Genomic DNA, 21,911 nt, shown 5'->3' on the forward strand with positions numbered 1-21,911 from the left:
TGGCCAGGACACCGGGGAGAATTCCCCTGCTCTTCCTCGAATTGTGCCATGGGCTCTTTTACGTCCAACTGAGAGGGCAGATGGAGCCTCGGTTTAATGCCTCATCTGAAAGACGGCACCTCCGACAGTGCAGCACTCCCTCAGTACTGCACTAGGAGCGTCAGCTGAGATTTTGTACTCAATTGTCAGGAGAAGCCATTCAGCACAACGAGTCACAACAGTGATGGTACTCACCTGTTAAGCATCTCGGACGGACACAGCAGCTGTATAAACGTTGCACAGACTATCCAAGAATGTCTTGTGCAAATTGCGTATATCTCATACATGATTTACTTATTTGAAGATATTTAGTCAAGCAGCAAAGAAAATTTCCTGATGTTAGTCTAAGCTCAAAGCCCCAAAACTCTGAGCCAGAAGCAAAAAGACCACAACTTGGCCACTTCGCATGAGATAAGCCCATTTTCTGAGTGTGTGCTCAGCGTAGAGAACCTCATTCATCAGCAGCACACATTGGAAAATTTTCTCATGAAGCCCATATCCAGAACAAGGGGGCATAACTTTAAAATTAGAGATAGGCCATTCAGGTGTGATGTCGGGAAGCACTTCTTCACACAAAGGGTAGTGGAAACCTGGAACTCTCTCTCCCAAAAAGCTGCTGAGGCTGGGGGTCATTAGAAAATTTCAAAACTGTGATTGACAGATTTAAGGGTATTAAGGGATGTGGAACCATGGCAGGTAAATGGAGTTGAGACACAGATCAGCCATGATCTAATTGAATGGAGGAACAGGCTTGAGGGCTGAATGGCCTCCTCCAGTCCCCAATGTTCTTATCTTCCTATGTTCCTAAATCTCTCTCACTGTTTGCCACGTGTTTGCTGCACATTGTGTACAAACACTAGGGCAGGTGTTCTTGAAAAGGACTACTGTTTACCCCAACTTATGGGGAAAAAGCTGGGGTGTGGGACTAAATTAGACAGCTCTTTTAAAGAGCCAACACAGACATGATGGGCCGAATGGCCTCCTTCTGTGCTATAAGATTCTATGATTCTAGGTACTGCCTTGTATAAATGCTTTATTCTCTTGTACCAAACCCCTCTCTATGATATTTTAATCCATTTTATCATGACCTTCCAATTTCTGAGCTACATTTGAGAGAAAATGGAACTTTTTCCTATATGTATATCGGTGCGTTCCATCTGTTAACCAGCCCCATCACTAGTTGTAACACATTTCTTGAATTTTTTCCCAGAGTGGGCCCTGTCTACATTGATGAAGCGTGAAGGAGCCGCTGCCTGCTTTAACATATCAACTGCGTGAGACGGTGTGCAGGCCGTCAGTTGCCAGCGTCACGGTTATTGGTGAACTAGCAGGAAATATTCTGCTTGTCTCACTTAACTGTTGCAGAAGCAAACGGAAAATAAATGATCAGTATCAGAATTAGATTTCTTCAGACTTTTAGAGATAAGAATCACAGGGGCAACATTTCAACAAGCAACAATTTTTTACACCAACTTACTGACTTCTGTAAAGTTGCATTCTAGATTTTAGGCCTACTTTTAATGTTATAATTGCAAGTTTAGAAATTCCAATGTAGGTTTAAGATGGTAGCAAATCCTTTATGTCAGGTAATGAAAACACCAATTGAGCTGGTTTTTAGGAGATACGATTAACTTAAGTCAAAGTTTGCAAGTTCCAAATTGTTAAATGCAGTAACCCAACAGTGTCAATGGCCCCGATATTTTCGGGGAGGTGGGGAGGGAGCGGGGGCATATGTCAGCGACAGGGAAACCCAGAAATGCTGGGAACGCGGAGGTCCTGCCCAATTTAACGACAGATTGAGAGGCTGGCTGTCGAGCGAGAAAGCATGCGGTAGAAGGCCGCAGCCTGGGACCGGAGAGGAGGGAGGGAGGGAGGGAGGCAGAGATCGCGCGGGGCGGAGAGGGGGGTGGGGAGGGGCATCGGATCGTGGGGCGGCCTGGAGATCAGGGGGGCACCGAATCACGGGGATGGGGGGGAGGGGCGGCGGATAGTGGGGAGGGAGGCCGAGCGCGGCAGGTTAGCTTGGGGGGCTGGGAGGAAGCACTCCTGCTCCACCTGGCCCACAAGCAGTGCCATAAAAAGCACTTACTTGCAGGATCCAGACGTTCTCGCCTCCCTTCAGCTACTAGGTTTCCAATCCGCAGCCTGGCCCGCAGCTTCATTAACATATTTAAATTACTGACCCGCCTCTCGAGAGCAGGTTACTCACCCGCCCCACAACCCGCCCCGGTTAATCCAGAACTGGGCGCATTCACGGCAGGTTCGGGTCGGGTTTCAGATTTGTAAGAATTTAACTGGGTTAACTGTCTGCTTAAAGTCTCCTCTGGTAATTCTATTCATTATGGAACATCTACAATGTATGGTAATGATAAAAGTGTTTAAAATTATAAAAGGATGGGACATGGTAGATAGAAGCAGACTGTTTCTGGTAGCTGAGAGGTTTAGATCAAAAGGCCACAGATACAAGATTGAGTGGAAGAGATTTAGAAGAGCGAGCAAGGGAAACTTTTTTACACAGAAACTTGTAGGGTCTGTGGAATTCACTTCATGGTTGAAGTGGTTGAGGCATTCAAGAATAGATTGGGTAGGTGGATGAAGGAAAAGGGGATGAGAGACACGGGAACAGGGTGGGTAAATGTGGTTGGGGCTGTTTGCTTGGATGGAAGGTAAACATCAACATGCACTGGTTGGGCCGAATGGCCTGAATCCATATGTATTTCTATGTTGCTGCCTGCAATGTCTTCAGTAGGTGACATAGGCTTTCCCTTACCTGAGGTTTCAATGTTGTTCTTGGGTCTTATCACTGCCCTCTTGACCAAGCTCAGCAGCAGGGCTGAATGAAGAGGATTAATGAAGGACAAAGTTCCATTGATGACTTTGGACTAAGCCTGCACTGGCCAACCAGAGGGACTGGCACAGTGTATTTTATGCACTTCAAGTGCAGCTTGGACACATGACTTTTGATATGAATTAATGGGTTTACAAACCGATGCCAGCATGCTGATTGAAGGAGATATTATGAGCACTGCTTTAAAGTACTTGTACTCTTCTGGGAGATTGTTTACAGAAAAATTGTTTTTCCCACTTATCCAAATGTTCAAGCCCCTTTTCTCAGTGCTTGTTGTTTACTTTGTCAGGATCTAAATTGTATTCCACTTTTCTCTTTGCTGTTTGTTTGAAGTCAATAATATGGTTGTGATAATGCGGTGGAGGTTGTAGAATTTTTGGTTTGTTGATTTTCTGAACTCTCTTGGTCTTGGCCTGTTTGACCTACCTCTTTGGTCACCTATCCTAATGTCTCCTTATGTCACTCAGAGTCAAATTTTGTCTGATAACGCTCCTGTGAAGCGCCTTGGGCCTTGGTTTTACTACATTAAAGGCGCTATATAAATGCAAGTTGTTGATTTTGCTCTTGTGCAGTTGTTTGAGGGATAAATATTGGCCAGGACAACTGGAGAACTCCCATGCTCTCCTTCGAATAGTGCGGTGGGATCTTTTACGTCCACCTGAGAGGGCAGGCAGGACCCTGATTTAACGTCTTATCTGAAAGACGACAGCTCCGATAGTGCAGTACTCCATTAAAGTGCCAGCCTAGATTATGCGCTAAGTCACTGAAGTGCAGCTTGAACCCACGACCTCCTGACTCAGAACCAGTTCAGTAGCCCAGGATAAAACAGACAGAAGCTACTTTTACATCGAGTGAGACCTGCGCTAGTGGTCTCTTGTAGTCAGTTACAGCCCGGAAGTAAACGGGCCATGATTCACTCAGGCTGACAGCTGGTAAGACCCAGTCCAAATGATTCCCAGCAAGTTTTATTTTTAGGTTTCAGCCAGCTGCACAAGACCCCCGCGTCAGTTCCTGGTGCCCGTTGGCACAGTTCCTTGGTGCAATATGAAAACAGCTTCACATATCACATTCATTAGCATTCGTTCTCAGGCATGAAGTCAAAAAACTAATTCCAGTCAACTTCTGATTAGGCATCTTAACTTGCCACTAGTGACATCGTAACATGGTGCAAATCAAGATTTGAAGCGCTCCTCTCTGGGCAACAAGTAAAATAATTCACCACCACAATGCCTCAATGCCATCAAAACATCACCCTTCCCCCTCCCACATCTCAGTTATCAGCAATTACATCAATCCTAGTCTTTTAAAATCATTGTCCTGTAGTATCTTTGGATTCAAGGTTGTGCAAAGTCCCTCTTTTATCTTCGCAGAACAATAAGGAAATGCTTTCTGTCCTTGTTCCAACCAGCTGATCCTGCTGTGAGATCTTCAAACAGAACATTTTTTTTTGTCGCCAGTGCCTGAAAACAACGGCAGGGCTGGAGCTTTGGAAGTCGGAGGATGGAAGATAAAGGAAGGCCTCAGGCTCACTTCAGAGGAGCAACGAAAACTGTAGGAAGTGGGTCTTCAGCCTGGGCAGGACAGCATTAATCCTCTCACTGCTTAGCTCCACTCAGGATATGGGGTAGGACATTTAGGACTGAGATGAGGAGAAATTTCTTCACTCAGAGGGTGGTGAACCTGTGGAATTCTCTACCACTTGAAGGCTGTGGAGGCCAAGCCACTGAATATATTTAAGAAGGAGCTAGATAGATTTCTAGACACAAAAGGCATCAAGGGATATGGGGAGAGAGCGGGAGTATGGTATTGAGATAGAGGATCAGCCATGATCATACTGAATGGCAGAGCAGGCTTGAAGGGCCGAATGGCCTACTCCTGCTCCTATTTTCTATGTTTCTATGTTTCACTCCTGCCTAAAAATGAATGTAGCCATTGCTCGGTTTCATTCAGTCTGGTTTCAACAACAACAACAACAACAACAACAACAACAACACGTTTATATGGTGCCTTTTGGAAGCATAAAGGAAGCATTTTACAGTGTGGGCCATGTGGTAAACTTTGCTCTCTGCTGTTTGCATTTTGATGCCGAGCAATGCAAATAGCGAAGTGCCAATGAGTTGATTAGGCTCAGACCAGTGGCAAGTGCCAGTAAATAAATAACAACAATAATAACAACAACAACTTGCATTTGTATAGCACCTTTAATGTAGTCCCAAAGCGCTTCACAGGAGCGTCATCAGACAAAAATTGACACCGAGCCACATAAAGAGATACTAGAACAGGTGACCAAAAGCTAAGGGGCAACTTAAAGGAGGAGAGGGAGGTGGAGAGGTTTAGGGTGGGATTTCCAGAGCTTATGGCCTAGACAGCTGAAGGCACGACCGGCAATGGTGGAGAGAAGGAAATCGATGATGCACAAGAGGCCAAAATTGGAGGAGCGCAGAGATCACGAGGGTTGTAGGGCTGGAGGAGGATACAGAGATAGGGAGGGGCGAGGCCATGGAGGGATTTGAAAACAAGGGTGAGAATTTTAAAATGGAGGCATGGCCGGACTGGCAGCCAATGTAGGTCAGCGAGAACAGGGGTGATGGGTGAGCGGGATTGGTACGAGTTAGGACAGGGGTAGCAGAGTTTTGGATGAGTTCAAGTTTACAGAGGATGGAAGGTGGGAGGCCAGTCAGGAGTCTAATAACTAAGAGCATGATTCTGCCAGAGGCTCATTGAAAATTGCATTCGTGCCAAAAAATGTTAGAGGCTGTTTCATCACATTCATTTTGAATCATTACTGTATCATTCCATAGATGTATAAGCTAAGTCAGTGTTTCAGAAGTGACTTTTCTCAAAGAACCTTTTATTTCAGATTTCTAGCATTCAAAGATTTCTTTTTACTCTACTGCTAAATTCCTAAAGTTCACTTTTAAGGGCACAAATCATGATCAGCACTGTAACAAATCCAAACAAACACCTATCACCTTCAAACCAAATTCCTCTCTGCTATTTTAACACCGACATTGAAATACTGCGGAGAGAAATTTGGTACGAGTGCATTAAAACAAGAACAGCGCCGGTCGTAATTTCTGTCCTTCAGTTCCAACTTTATAAATCTTTTTGCATAGTGACCCACAATCAGGAATAGTTTTATGGCTGAAGCACTTTGAGACGTTTTACTACGTTAAAGGTGCTTTATAAATGCAAGTTGTTGTTGTTAAAGTTTACATTCATGGATAAAAAAGGATCCATTCAATAGGTGTTATGCCAGCAGATAGTCACATCATTGGAATTCTCTACCCCAGAGGGCTATGGATGCTCAGTTGTTGAGTATGTTCAAGGCTGAGATCAATAGATTTTGGACTCTAAGGGAATCAAGGGATCTGGGCAGGAAAGCGGAGTGGAGGTCAAAGATCAGCCATGATCTTACTGAATGACGGAGCAGGCTTGAGTGGCCGTATAGCCTACTCCTGCTCCTATTTCTTATGTTCTTATGATCCAGTCATTAAGAGCACTGAGAGACAAGACCCTTGAATTCTGTCTTATTCTGTGCAAGAATATCACAGTCTTAGAATGTCAAGCTTCAAAATATAAGCCGCATGTTTCAAGTGCGCGCTGAAATGACTGGTTCAGCTGATGTGTGTATTTTATTAAAAGAATACTCAGACCTGTGGCATTGGTGTTTCATAGCCCTACCTAATTCCCTCCCATGATAATGCTTATAACCATAACTAATTACAATAAACAGATTAGATTGCAGTTCCAAAAGTCACTTCTGGTGAGAAGTGTGCACTGGCTTGCACTGGTGTAAGAAAATGCAGGAAGTGATTTTTTAGATTGGTGTTACTCTAGATTCAATGATAAAATTGCTTATGGCAAAATTAGCATTCTCCCTTTACCCACAGCAGTATCAGATCTGTGGCCCTAGGAAGGAACATGCTTGTAAAAAAAAATTCAAGATGAAAACACACAAGAGTGTGCACTATAGGATAAATTATAGGACGGTGAAGAGCCCTGCCTACCAGGAGCAAGCATGTGGAAATTACAGATGTTCTATCTACGATTTTCCGTTTGTTAAAATGGACAGGTTTCCCAACATCTGCTCCTGGCAGGCAAAACTCTGAGCCTAGAACATACATTTGTAAAATTTACCCTAATATGTATGCAAATAATCAAATGTCACTTGATAATATCAAACCCACATGTTGTGATCAGGATGCAAATTAAGGCACACAATCAAACGCAATTACAGCCTTCCGGTCTCAACATTAAGTTCAATAACTTCCCTTCCCATTTTCTTGGGACAGCAGGTGCTGCTGTAATCATTTACACCTCCTCTGGACCCATCTTTTGTTTCTTTACTTGTCCCATTACCACCCACTTTTGCCTTGCACCATTATCCCTTTTGTCATTTAATCCCTCCTCATAGGATCATGGAATCATTGAAAGTTACGGCACAGAAGAAGGCCATTCGGCCTATTGTGTCCATGCCAGCCGATAAAGAGCTATCCAACTTAATCCCACTTTCCAGCACTTGGTCCGTAGCCCTGTAGGTTACGGCACTTCAAGTGCATATCCAAGGACTTTTTTGATGAGTTGAGGGTTTCTGCCTCTACCACCCTTTTAGGCAGTGAGTTCCAGACCCCCACCACCCTCTGGGTGAAAACATTTCTCCTCAGCTCCTCTCTAATCCTTCTACCAATTAGTTTAAATCTGTGCCCCCGGTCACTGACCCCTCTGCTAAGTTAAATAGGTCCTCCCTATCCACTCTATCTAGTTCCATCATAATTTTATATAACTCAATTAAAACTCCCCTCAGTCTCTTTTGTTCCAAAGAAAACAACCCCAGCCTATCTAATCTTTTCTCATAGCTAAAATTCTCCAGTCCTGGCAACATCCTCGTAAATCTCCTCTGTACCCTATCTAGTGCAATCACATCTTTCCTGTAAAGTGGTGACCAGAACTGTATGCAGTACTCAAGCTGTGGTCCAACCAATGTTTTATACAGTTCTAGCACAACCTCCTTGCTCTTATACTCTGTGCCTCAGCTAATAAAGGAAAGTATCCCATTTGCCTTTTTAACCACCTTATCTACCTGTCCTGCTACCTTCAGGGATCTGTGGACATGCACTCCAAGGTCCCTTTGTTCCTCTACACCTCTCAATATCCTCCCATTTATTGTGTTCTCCCTTGTCTTGTTTGCCCTCCCCAAATGCATTACCTCACACTTCTCTGGATTGAATTCCATTTGCCACTTTTCTGCCGACCTGACCAGTCATTGATATCTTCCTGCAGTCTACAGCTTTCCTCCTCACTATCAACCACATGGCCAATTTTTGTATCATCTGCAAACTTCTTGATCAAGCCCCCCACATTCAAGTCCAAATCATTAATATATACCACAAAAAGCAAGGGACCTAGTACTGAGCCTTGCGGGACCCCACTGGAAACAGTCTTCCAGTTGCAAAAACACCCGTCAACCATTACTCTTTGCTTCCTGCCACTGAGACAATTTTGGATCCAACTAGTCACTTTTCCCTTGGATCCCATGGGTTTTTACTTTTTTGACCAGTCTGCCATGTGGGACCTTGTCAAAAGCCTTGCTAAAATCCATGTACACTACATCAAATGCGTTACCCTTATCGACCCTCCTTGTTATGTGCTCAAAAAATTCAATCAAGTTAGTCAGACACGACCTTCCCTTAACAAATCCATGCTGACTGTCCTGGATTAAGCCGTGCCTCTCTAAATGACGATTTATGCTGTCCCTCCTGTCCCCCACCCTATCACAGGCCCTCTCCCTTTGTTCTTCCCCCCCTCCCCTCCTCCCTTATCGCCCTGGCTCTGCACTTGCTTAAAAACTGTTAAATCTCTAAGTTTTTACAGTTCTGATGAAAGGTCATCGACTTGAAACGTACTCTCTCCAAGATGCTGCCTGACCTGCTGAGTGATTCCGGCATTTTCTGTTTCCATTTCAGATTTCCAGCATCCGCAGTATTTTGCTTCCACCTTACATTTTGTTTGCCTTTCGCCTGTTTGCCAAAAGGTTAATTTATGATGGTAAAGTACGTTTACCTTCAGTGTAACTCTCTCTTTCCAACTCCTGCGAGTTGCTAATGGGAAACTGACTGAAGCAGTGACAAAAGGCGCACAGTGAACTGACCTAAATAATATTTGAATAATTCAGACTTATGAAGGCGAACATGTTGACACAATCCCAAATTTGACCACAGACAGAAGTCAGTTGTGACCACTTTTTTTTTGTATTTTCACTTTGTATTTGTCTGCATTTTTCAACACAAGCCTTAAGGTTTACAGCAACATATACAATCATACGAGCCACAAATTGTAGAACGTTTGTTCTCAGCTGTTACTTTTACATCTATTTCTTTTGTTTTGAGTGCAAGAGTCATTAATAAGGGACAGTTTAAAATGTACCAAACAAACAATAGTGACTCAAAGTAAACTGCGTCTGACAAACTAAACTTTAGTCTTAATTGTGGGCTGCTTTCCAATCTGCACTTGTGACATAAATTTTTCCACAGAACTTTGGCTCATAAACAAAACAGATATTTGTTATTTTATGGGCCTCAATTGTGTGGAAGGTTATACAGCAGAGCTACAGGAGGGCGACAGTGATATCATCCAAAGTGGTGCTAGTCTCCCGACAATGAAAAGCTGCAAGGTGATGTGTTACGTTTCTCTATCACATAAGAAGGCATAGAATGAGAAAAGGCCATTTGGCCAATAACACCTGTTGCTTCCACAGGCCATACGCAATCTTAGCTATCGCAGACTCTAATCAATTCATCGATTGTGTCTGCATGGCTCAGCTGGTAGTACACTGACCTATGAATCATGGGCGGTTATGAGTTCAAACCTGACTCTAGCACATAATCTCAACTGATACTGAATCATAGAAGTTTACAACATGGAAACAGGCCCTTCGGCCCAACATGTCCGTGTCGCCCAGTTTATACCACTAAGCTAGTCCCAATTGCCTGCACTTGGCCCATATCCCTCTATACCCATGTAACTGTCCAAATGCTTTTTAAAAGACAAAATTGTACCCGCCTCTACTACTGCCTCTGGCAGCTCGTTCCAGATACTCACCACCCTTTGAGTGAAAAAATTGCCCCTTTGGACCATTTTGTATCTCTCCCCTCTCACCTTAAATCTATGTCCCCTCGTTATAGACTCCCCTACCTTTGGGAAAAGATTTTGACTATCTACCTTATCTATGCCCCTCATTATTTTATAGACTTCTATAAGATCACCCCGAAACCTCCTACTCTCCAGGGAAAAAAGTCCCAGTCCAGCTAACCTCTCCCTATAAGTCAAACCATCAAGTCCCGGTAGCATCCTAGTAAATCTTTTCTGCACTCTTTCTAGTTTAATAATATCCTTTCTATAGTAGGGTGACCAGAACTGTACACAGTATTCCAAGTGTGGCCTAACTAATGTCTTGTTACAACTTCAACAAGACATCCCAACTCCTGCATTCAATGTTCTGACCAATGAAACCAAGCATGCCGAATGCCTTCTTCACCACCCTATCCACCTGTGACTCCACTTTCAAGGAGCTATGAACCTGTACTCCTAGATCTCTTTGTTCTATAACTCTCCCCAATGCCCTACCATTAACGGAGTAGGTCCTGGTCCGATTCGATCTACCAAAATGCATCACCTCACATTTATCTAAATTAAACTCCATCTGCCATTCATCGGCCCACTGGCCCAATTTATCAAGATCCCGTTGCAATCCTAGATAACCTTCTTCACTGTCCACAATGCCACCAATCTTGGTGTCATCTGCAAACTTACTAACCATTCCTCCTAAATTCTCATCCAAATCATTAATATAAATAACAAATAACAGCGGACCCAGCACCGATCCCTGAGGCACACTGCTAGTCACAGGCCTCCAGTCTGAAAAACAACCCTCTACAACCACCCTCTGTCTTCTGTCGTCAAGCCAATTTTGTATCCAATTGGCTACCTCACCTTGGATCCCGTGAGATTTGACCTTATGTAACAACCTACCATGCGGTACCTTGTCAAAGGCTTTGCTAAAGTCCATGTGGACCACGTCTACTGCACAGCCCTCATCTATCTTCTTGGTTACCCCTTCAAAAAACTCAATCAAATTCGTGAGACATGATTTTCCTCTCACAAAACCATGCTGACTGTTCCTAATCAGTCCCTGCCTCTCCAAATGCCTGTAGATCCTGTCTCTCAGAATACCCTCTAACAACTTACCCACTACAGATGTCAGGCTCACCGGTCTGTAGTTCCCAGGCTTTTCCCTGCCGCCCTTCTTAAACAAAGGCACAACATTTGCTACCCTCCAATCTTCAGCTGCAGCTGTCGATGATTCAAATCTCTCTGCTAGGGGACCCGCAATTTCCTCCCTAACTCCCATAACGTCCTGGGATATATTTCATCAGGTCCCGGAGATTTATCTACCTTGATGCGCGTTAAGACTTCCAGCACCTCCCTCTCTGTAATATGTACACTCCTCAAGACATCACTATTTATTTCCCCAAGTTCCCTAACATCCATGCCTTTCTCAACCGTAAATACCGATGTGAAATATTCATTCAGGATCTCACCCATCTCTTGTGGTTCCGCACATAGATGACCTTGTTGATCCTTAAGAGGCCCTACTCTCTCCCTAGTTACTCTTTTGCCCTTTATGTATTTGTAGAAGCTCTTTGGATCCTCCTTTGCCTTACCTGCCAAAGGAATCTCATGTCCCCTTTTTGCCCTCCTGATTTCTCTCTTAACTCTACTCCGGCAATCTCTATACTCTTCAAGGGATCCACTTGATCCCAGCTGTCTATGCATGTCATATGCCTCCTTCTTCTTTTTGACAAGGACCTCAATCTCCCGAATCATCCAAGGTTCCCTACTTCTACCAGCCTTGCCCTTCACTTTATAAGGAATGTGCTTACCCTGAACCCTGGTTAACACACTTTTGAAAGCCTCCTATTTACCAGACGTCCCTTTGCCTGCCAACAGACTCTCCCAATCAACTTCTGAAAGTTCCTGTCTAATACCATCAAAATTGGCCTTTCCCCAATTTAGAATTTTAACTTTTGGGCCAGACCTATCCTTCTCCATAGCTATCTTAAAACTAATGGAATTATGATCACTGGTCCCAAATTGATCCCTCACTAACACTTTTGTCACCTGCCTTTCCTTATTTCCCAAGAGGAGGTCAAGTTTTGCCCCCTCTCTAGTCGGGCCATCCACATACTGAATGAAAAATTCCTCCTGAATACACTCGACAAATTTCTCTCCATCCAAGCCCCTAATGCTATGGCTGTCCCAGTCAATGTTGTGAAAGTTAAAGTCCCCCACTATTACCACCCTATTTTTCTTGCAGCTGTCTGTAATCTCCTTACATATTTGCTCCTCAATTTCCCGTTGACTATTTGGTGGTCTGTAGTACAATCCTATCAAAGTGATCTCTCCCTTCTTATTTTTCAGTTCTACCCATATAGACTCAGTAGGCGAACCCTCGGATATATCCTCTCTCACTACTGCCGTGATGTTCTCCCTAATCAAGAACGCAACTCCCCCTCCTCTCTTACCTCCTGCTCTATCTTTCCTATAGCATCTGTACCCTGGAACATTGAGCTGCCAGTCCTGCCCTTCCCTTAGCCATGTTTCAGTAATAGCTATAACATCCCAGTCCCATGTACCCATCCATGCCCTGAGTTCATCTACCTTGCCCATCAGACTTCTTGCATTGAAATAAATGCAGTTTAATCTAGACTTCCCTTGGTCTTTGCCCTGCTTTCTCAGACCATCTGTCCGGTCATGTTTTGTACACTCTCCCTTACTGCCTTTTGTTTCTGTCACCACTTTACTTCCCACTGACTTCCTGCATCGGTTCCCATCCCCCTGCCACATTAGTTTAAACCCTCCCCAACAGCACTAGCAAGCACTCTCCCTAGGACATTGGTTCCAGTCCTGCCCAGATGCAGACCGTCCAATTTGTACTGGTCCCACCTCCCCCAGAACCGGTTCCAATGGCCCAGGAATTTGAATCCCTCCCTCTTGCACCATCTCTCAAGCCACGTATTCATCCTAGCTATCCTGTCATTCCTACTCTGACTAGCCCGTGGCATTGGTAGCAATCCTGAGATTACTACCTTTGAGGTCCTACTTTTTAGTTTAACTCCTAACTCCCTAAATTCAGCTTGTAGGACCTCATCCCATTTTTTATCTATATCGTTGGTACTTATATGCACCACGACAACTGGCTGTTCACCCTCCCCCTCCAGAATGTCCTGCAGCCGCTCCGAGACATCCCTGACCCTTGCACCAGGGAGGCAACATACCATCCCGGAGTCTCGGTTGCGTCCGCAGAAACGCCTGCCTATTCCCCTTACAATCGAGTCCCCTGCAAAGAGAAAAGAAAGACTTGCATTTATATAGTGCCTTTCATAACCTCAGGATGTCCCAAAGTGCTTTACTGCAGCTAATGAAGTACTTTTGAAGTGCAGTCAATGTTATAATGTAGGAAACCAATTTGCATACAACAAGGTGATAATGACCAGATAATCTGTTCTTAGGTGTTGGTTGAGGGATAAATATTGGCCAGGACACCAGGGAAAACTCCCCTGCTCTTTGAAACAGTGCTATGAGATCTTTTATGTCCACCTGAAAGGGTTTAACGTCTCACCCGAAAGACAGCACCTTTGACAGTGCAGCTCTCCCTCAGTACTGCACTGGTGTGTCAGACTGGATTTTGTGCTGAAGTCCGTGGAGTGGGATTTGAACCCACAACTTTCTTGACTCAGAGGTGAGAGTGCTACGACAGCCACGGCTGACAGTGAATTAATAAGGGAATGCTGCATTGTCGGAGCTGCTGACCTCAGTTAAACTGAGTTCCTGTTTGCCTGTTCAGCTGGACACTGATGGTATTTGAAAAAGAACCGTGAGGTGTCCTCACTAAGAATCTTCCCTCAACCAACACCACCAAAAACAGAGCAACTTGTCTTTCATCTCATTACAGTTTGTGGGATCTCGCTGTGCACAAAATAACTGTCACACTTGGTTACATAATAGTGACTGGATTTTAAAACTAATTCACTGTATATGAAGAAAAGTATTTCATTGTATATGAAGTGCCTTGGGATATTTCTGAGACATGATAAGGTGTTAAACAACTATAAGTACTTTTTTTTCCATTTCTTCTCCTGAGGGAAGGTTCTGCACAATTACAGGTAAAACTTTTATGTGAGGGTAAATTATGCCAGGCCCAGTGACACTGGTGAGGCTTTGCACGCAGCCAGCACATATCGGAAAATCAATGGGTGGAATATCACAGTCTGCGTGCCCATGATATTACAACGTGTACTTACTGTTTACGGGCTTGTTGGCAGTGAAGTGTTTCCCAAAGTGTACCCAGTAATGTTACACCCTCTGCTATTCAACTCTGACCAGCTGTCTTTGTTGGGTTTCATGGTCTCAGCAGTTGCGGAACCATTATGTTGAGCACAGCAATGGACCATCTCCCTCTGTAACAGAAACCTAGGGTTGCCAGCCCTCCAGGATTGTCCTGGAATTTCCAGGATTTCTAGATTAATCTCCTGGACACTGCTGCGAAAAAAATCATAGGGGCATTAAAAAAAATTGTGTGCTTTTTTACTTTCTTTGAACATTTTTGTTTATTAGTTATAAAGATATTAGAGCTCGGATAAAAGGCTGTTTGACTGGGGGAGGGAGGGCCGCTTTGGAGGTTGTAGGCCATGTGATATCTCCAGGAATACGTCCAACCACAGTTGGCAATCCTACTTAAACCTGAGTCCAATTTCTAGCAAACTATTCATTGATCTCCTACTTTAAAGGTCTCATTCAGCACAGCATGAATTGCTTTAACTGGGGATTTACTCCACAGGTCTGCTACAATGTGAGGAAAATATCCTAATCTCTGATTTGGCTTGGAGCTTGTTAATTCTATATTCACGTCCTCACTCTGAAAACTTGGCAGAGGTTATCTTTGTTTTAAACTCTTAAACTTGTCCAGTTTCGCACTGATGATACAGTTGTAGTGTAAACACACCTTAACGGGGAGATAGCTATCTTGAGTTAGTGGTGTGTAGTCTGATCCCGGGTACTCCAGTGAGGAGTGAGATTGGTGACCTCCTTTTAGAGATGTGACCAGTCAATCGGTATCTGAAGGCCAGAATGATGGCTGCTCGTTTTTAACTTTCTCAATAATACTTGTTTGCCTACATTTTGGACCCCTCAAACTGACACCATCAGGACGGGGGACGCAAGGGGATTTATTCAACAGGATGGCTAATTTGGATGTTTGAACCTATCCCAAAACCAGCTGCTTCCGTTCATGTACTCAAGAGCACTAAAGACAAATCAAATACAATTGTAACTTAACAAGTTTCTTTCCCTAACGCCTGCAAAACTGGACAATTTAGATCATACAATAATACCAGTATACGGTGTCATCAGGCAGATCTGCTTTTATCTAGTTTGCTGTTCTTTTTTTTACCATTGATTGGGGGTTATTTTAATTTTTGGCAACAGTGTACAACATACGATATTGGGTTGGCCGCCCATTACACACCTCTCCGCATTTCCCTTTCCACTGAAGTCAATGGAAATGAAAATCAGGAGAGGTGTATGACTAGCGGCCGATCAAATGTCGCCCTTTTCACACTATTGCCAAAAGTTAAAATTACGCCCATTGTGTTCATTTTAGTCACGAGGGGCTGAATGGCCTACTCCTGTTCCTATGTTCCTATGTAGTCCTGCGTTTCCACTGGTATAGCATGCTTACCTCCAAGCTTCCCAACCCGTTGATGTTGCCAGCTCCTTTTCCCACGCTTTCTCACTAACTTGTATGCTCACGTGTGTCGACGTCTCCACTAAAAGCGCAGATAGAGAAATGCCACACCGACATGTTATACGCTCATCCATTGATATCGCCAACAGTCTCATTCGAGGTTCTGCTGTTGAATGTAAGCTGGAGATCACTGATAATAAGATTCATGCCCTGGGACTCGTTAATACTCATTAATTAGGTACACATAGTATGTTAGAAACATCATAATAACATCATTCATTTCAATAAGCCGTCTACAGTCAAGCCATCCACTTTGTTTATTAGGGATAGAAGTAATTGCTCTGGTAATGTTTCCTCCCCCATTGAAAATATATAGAACATAGAGGGATATTTTTATTACTGTAGACAGTTTATCAGTCAGATTTATGAGAAGGGATGGGATTGATATAAATAAAAAGATTTAGATCAGAACTATAAAGGAATTGAAAGAAAATGAGATGCGAGGCTGGAAGGAGATTTAAAAGGTTTGTAGGAATTTTAATGCAACAGATGTTAAGAGAGTGAGGAACTGAAAATCCGTGGCTCCATTCTAGACCAATCTTCCAACGTCATAATTTCCATCCAGGACAGAAAGGAGGGGCACCAGAGAAAAGTCGCTAGTGACGTGAGTGCTAGTAGGCTGACCTCTTTCTGACCCCACGAACTTTGGCAGGATCAGCGCCAGAGGTCATCGGCGCTTATTCCAAGGTGGATGGCGCCCAGGTTTTTGGGTCCTGAAGAGTAATCCTGTTAGCCAGGTCTAATCACAGCTGATTATTCATGACATTATTAACAGGTTCTATCTGTTCATATGTTACATTTGAAAGTAATTTATGATATCAGTCTGCATAATAGCAAAAGAGTTTCACTGTACAGTCTATTTATCTAAAATACAGTCTTGCCTTTAGCACATACTTCTGGTAAATGTTACACTTACTTCCTGTCACGCTTTAGCCATCACACTTTTACCATCACACTTGAGATGTCACACTTCAGACATCACACTATAGCACACGGTCTGACTCACTGTGAGCAATGCCACGGGAGATCTGCTTTTCATATAAAAATCTGAAGTCTAGCACATGCCTGTCACACTTCAAACCTCACACTCCAGGTGGTCACACTCCTGACATTGCACAGATGCGAAAACAATCTTTTAAAAAAAAAGAAAGCCAGTCATTAATTTGGAGCCTGAAATTTACAGGCAATATACTGTCAGATAATTGACCTGACCAATTTACAGGTATCAATTCCAAAGGAAGCACTCGGCCTTAAAGGAGCAAGCCAGATTAGCGGCTAAAAATCACAGCAATGTTCATGACCCCAGGCAGCCCATGAACAGTATCATGGGAGTTCCGCTACAGGTAAATACAGAAAATGCTGGAAATACACAGCAGGTCAATCAGCATCCACAAGTCTCATTTTAACCATCGGCAGGGGGTGGAAAACTAGCCAAAAGCAGTCCGGCTGCCCGTTATACATCCACCTGATTCTCCTTTTCATTGAAATCAATAGCTGACCTGCTACCTCCTATTCACCAGAATGATATTGGGGCTAAAAGGGTTAAATTATGAGGACAGGTTGCATAGACTAGACTTGTATTCCCTTGAGTATAGAAGATTAAGGGGTGATCTAATTGAGGTGTTTAAGATGATTAAAGAATTTGATAGGGTAGATAGAAACTATTTCCTCTGGTGGGGGAGTCCAGAACAAGGGGGCATAACCTTAAAATTAGAGCCAGGCCGTTCAGGGGAAGCAATCCGTCACACAAAGGGTAGTGGAAATTTGGAGCTCTCTCCCTTAAAAAGTTGTTGAGGCTGGAGGTCAGTTGAAAATGTCATAACTGAGATTGATAGATTTTTGTTAGGCAAAGGGTATTAAGGGACATGGAACCAAGGCGGGTAAATGGAGTTAAGATACAGATCAGCCATGATTTGATTGAATGGCGGAACAGGCTCGAGGGGCTAAATGGCTTACTCCTGTTCCTATGTTTCTATTCTGACATGCCCCAGCTGAACACTGAAAGTGTCCACTTCCAAATAATTTGGTTCCTGCTGACCCACTAATTGTCCTGGGCAATGGGGATAAATGTAAAGGAAGTGGAGTTGGCATTTGACTAGACTAATTCAGTCAACTGTTTAAACAGACAAAATTAGGGAACTCATAAATTAGGAAGTCATTGCTTTTTAAACAAGACACACCCATATAAACATACTACTTCTGAAACAATATTGCTTGAGTATTAACTAAAGGAGATGAATACTGAAAGCAAGTAAAACCTGCCTGGGTAGGGTAAAGCTACATTCATTTGCAAAGGACCTTTGGAGAAAGAAACTAGATACAAACTTCAGAGACAGAGGGCGAGACGCTGGAAACTAACTTAGCCCTGGCTAGTTAACAGGAGCAATTTTCAAACCCTAAACAATTAATAAGATAATTCAAGGGGAGTTGACAGCAGTGCAATTTGTACACGGTCTGTTGGAAGCAGTGAACCTAATGGGTTCGACATCCTTTTCCTGCTTCATACTTTCCATGTTCCGAATAGAGCTGTTAGGCATCTTAACCACACACTCGGAACTCCACCTTGCGAAATCTCTTTCTACCCTCCCAAAAACAACTTCTTCAGCCACTTCCTTTATAATCTCTCTCCTACTCTTGCTTGGATCTGAGCACCCCCCCACCACCCACCGCCCCCCCAATTTTGAAAAACTTCAGGACGTTTTGCCATCTTAAAGACGTTGTATACGTTGATATTGTTAATGCTGCTGTTATAAACAGGAAACAACAAAATCTCCCTAATGAAAAGTGGTGTGGGAGCCTGGTAGTAGGGGATTCTGTACTGTGAACACTCTATTCTTGTCTAATTAGTTCAACTGTTCTCACTGAGCAAACAGGAGCATTTTATACAGTAAAGAGAGGGTGACTCCACTCACAGGGCAGAGCTTTGCGAGATGGGAACACGGGATGGAGATAGGAATAGAACACCATAAAGTTTTAGAAGTATTTCCAGGATAATTTTATAATCATCAAAATTTTGGACAGGAAAGCATTTTTTTTGAGAGAGGAGAGCAAACATCTAAAGCAACAATGAAGCTCTGTTAGGACATTCTGTTTTTGAGAAGACTATTCTTCAAACAGAGCTTCATTGTGTTTTGTTCCACAAAAACACACATCACAGTGTTAAAACGTGCTAAGTTAAAAATGTTCTGATGTTCCCAAACATCAGAAAGAAAAAGTTTCATTTACTCCTGCAAAGACTGTTAGAAAGATACATTTTTTGAGGAAAAAATGCCCGAGTGATTACAGTTATTAAAAGTATTTTATGTGAGATTTCCTAACTTTACAATGCACCTGCAGTGTTTTGCAAAATGGTTAATATCAAATCTCAAAGTGATACTCAATAATAACACTGCATTATATTGTTTCCTTACCAAATTTAATCTACTCCTCCCTCGCGTTAAAGGATGGTTATTCATTTGGGTTCAGTTTTACAGGTGCTTCTTGCCTTCTTGAGGGGTGATCTGATCAGGAGCGAAATCAGGATGCACTTTTTCACACAAAGGGCAGTAGTAATTTGGAACTCTTTCCACCAAGAGGCTGTGGATGCTGGGGGACAATTGGACCTTTCAAGACTCAGATCGTTAGATTTTTGTTAGGTGAAGGTATCAAGGGATATGGAGCAAAGGCGGGAAAATGGAGTTGAGGTGCAGTTCAGTTCTAATCCCATGGGCCTGCCCTGTTCTCATATCCTTTTATTCTGCATTCCTTCAACCCTCTATCTAACCTGTTCTTAAATTTTGACATGGTCTTTGCTTCAGTCATTAACTCTGGTAGAGCATTCCCCAGCCTCACAGCCCTCCGTATAAAAGTTTCTCCTGCTTTCTGTCCTAAATCTTTCACGTTCAATCTCATGTGTATGCCCCCTTCTTCCAGACTCCTCAGTCACTGGAGGGAGGAAGATGGCTGTTGCAAGCCTATGAGCCTCTGGAGATAAAGGGGGGGTTTGTACTGCAAACCTCAAACCGAGAACGAATGACTCATGAGTTCACGGTGGGCTTGGAGAGACGAATTTCCCTGGTTCTTCCAATCCAGTTCTCACTTCTCGTTCCTGAAGCCAGCCCTCAAGGCCTGCAACACTGTAACATTACAAGGCAGCCCATAATGGACAAGAAGAGTTTGGAACCCGAACTGCTGACACTGCGGTCAGGGTTCTGTGCTTGGAGTTTGAAGCCCTCAACATCTGGGGGTCCCACTTTCCAATATCTAAGTACAATCTGACTCTGTGTTTACAGCCCAGTTTTAACATTGTAGTGATACCTTCAATTCAATTAGCTATTTCCTCTCTGAAGATCTGCCATTTTGGTTATCCATTCATATTCTAAGCTCTTCTAGTGAGGCACGTGACAGAGCTGGTCTGCACGCATCTCCATTAATTTTTATGGGACTCAGCATGTCAGACAGGTCCCAATCTTAGTACCAACTCGCTATTGTTACAACAGGGGAAGATTATCTCTGCATACTATGAGTTAAGGAGTTTATAAACTGGTTCTTCATAGACGGCTTTACAGTTTCATTACAAATTGCGCACAAGGGAAAGTTTTCAACATAAACACTAAATTCTAAAGAGCTATTTTGCCGAAGCATCATTAGCTTCCAGTGTAGAGTTATGAGTGGCTTCTTGGCCTGTTAACATGCCTATTGGGAATCCAACACAACCTACACAGTAAAATATTACATCAATGCACATATCTTTGTTAGTAACTGTGCTTTCTAGGTATAAAGCCACTATGTCAAATGTAGCTGGAGTTGTTTTTCTTTTAAATATTGTCGTGTTAGAACCATGTTAGGCTCTTGAGGGCTCCAAAAAACAAATATACACTCTCAGTATTATATGGTCCATATTTAAATATTTTTGGTCCTGAAATTATGCCGTGGGACACTGTGCTGTTTAATGACTTCAGCTGAACTCTTTCTCTCCACTCTTTTAGTGGAGGTGCTAGCCTGTTTAAGATAAATGAGTTAACACCTGCTCTAAAATAGCAGAGACATCAATTTCAGGTGACTCCGTTTGTATACTGGTATTGCACGGTAGAATTCAGGCCCATGGTGTTTTAAAAACTTTTTGACCATGTTTAATTAAATTTCACCTCTCCTCTTGAGGCCACTGAACATCAAGTACCACTCTCTGCTGATAGGGTGCTTGGATAGACTGTTCCTGGGCTGCTCTAACCAGTTGGCTAGAGGCACGTGACAGCAAGTTGTGGCGACTTATTTCTCAATTTTCCTTCCTCTCTGTGAGGGAGTTTTTACTGCCTCTTCCTGACAACACAACTGAGGTCAAAGGAACGTTCATGTGTATTCCACTACAAGCAGGATCGAGTCCCCCAACCCCAGCTTCGGACTGCCAATATTGCAGGCAAGTCAACCAGATTGGACTCCTCCAGACAGGGCAATGGAGTGGTGCAGTCAGGAGGTTTTCCTACATCATCAGGGCCACAAAAATCCAGTGCCTTCTGGTGTACTCCCGCTGTAACTTCGGTGGGAGTCTGCTGAAAATGCTGACAATTAGACGGGGGCCTAGACATGCTGGGTCCTTCCCTTTCGTTGAGCTTCTCACGGGTGGCCTCTCCAGAGGGGAAGGGGGGGGGGGGCAGGTAGCGCTTCTGTCCACCCCAAAACATGGCCATCAGCATAAGGGGTGGAAGGGGGCGGGGGGGGGAACGAGCACAGGGACTCCTTACGTCAGGCATTCCTGTGTCCTAGGCCCTCAGCTGGACCCGACGCACAGTCAGCCATTGGACATGCCTGGTTAGATCTACAAGCCAAAGGGCAGAAGTGGGACTGTGGCCTGGACACCTAAAGAAACATTTTTTTAAAAATTACTTTAAAGCAGCCCCCTTTAGAAAGTGGGCCATTTGGGGGCAGGGGCAACTTTGAGTTTCCACCCAAACCCCCCCCAGAACCATGGGCAGGCCTGGACTGGACTTCATGGGCACCATAGATGCGCCCCTGGTGTTGGGGGTGCCCACCACTGCTCGGTAAAGTAGGGAACCTCCCCCTGACCCTGGAAAGTCTACCAGAGTCAGAGGCAGAATTCCCCAGGGCCAGCGAGGGCACTTATGTTGAGACGTTCCCCCCATCGCGAACTTTTGAAGCCCAGAATTTGGAAGTTGGTACAGA

This window comes from Heptranchias perlo, chromosome 18 (assembly GCF_035084215.1).
Source record: "Heptranchias perlo isolate sHepPer1 chromosome 18, sHepPer1.hap1, whole genome shotgun sequence".
In the NCBI taxonomy this organism is placed as follows: Eukaryota; Metazoa; Chordata; class Chondrichthyes; order Hexanchiformes; family Hexanchidae; genus Heptranchias; species Heptranchias perlo.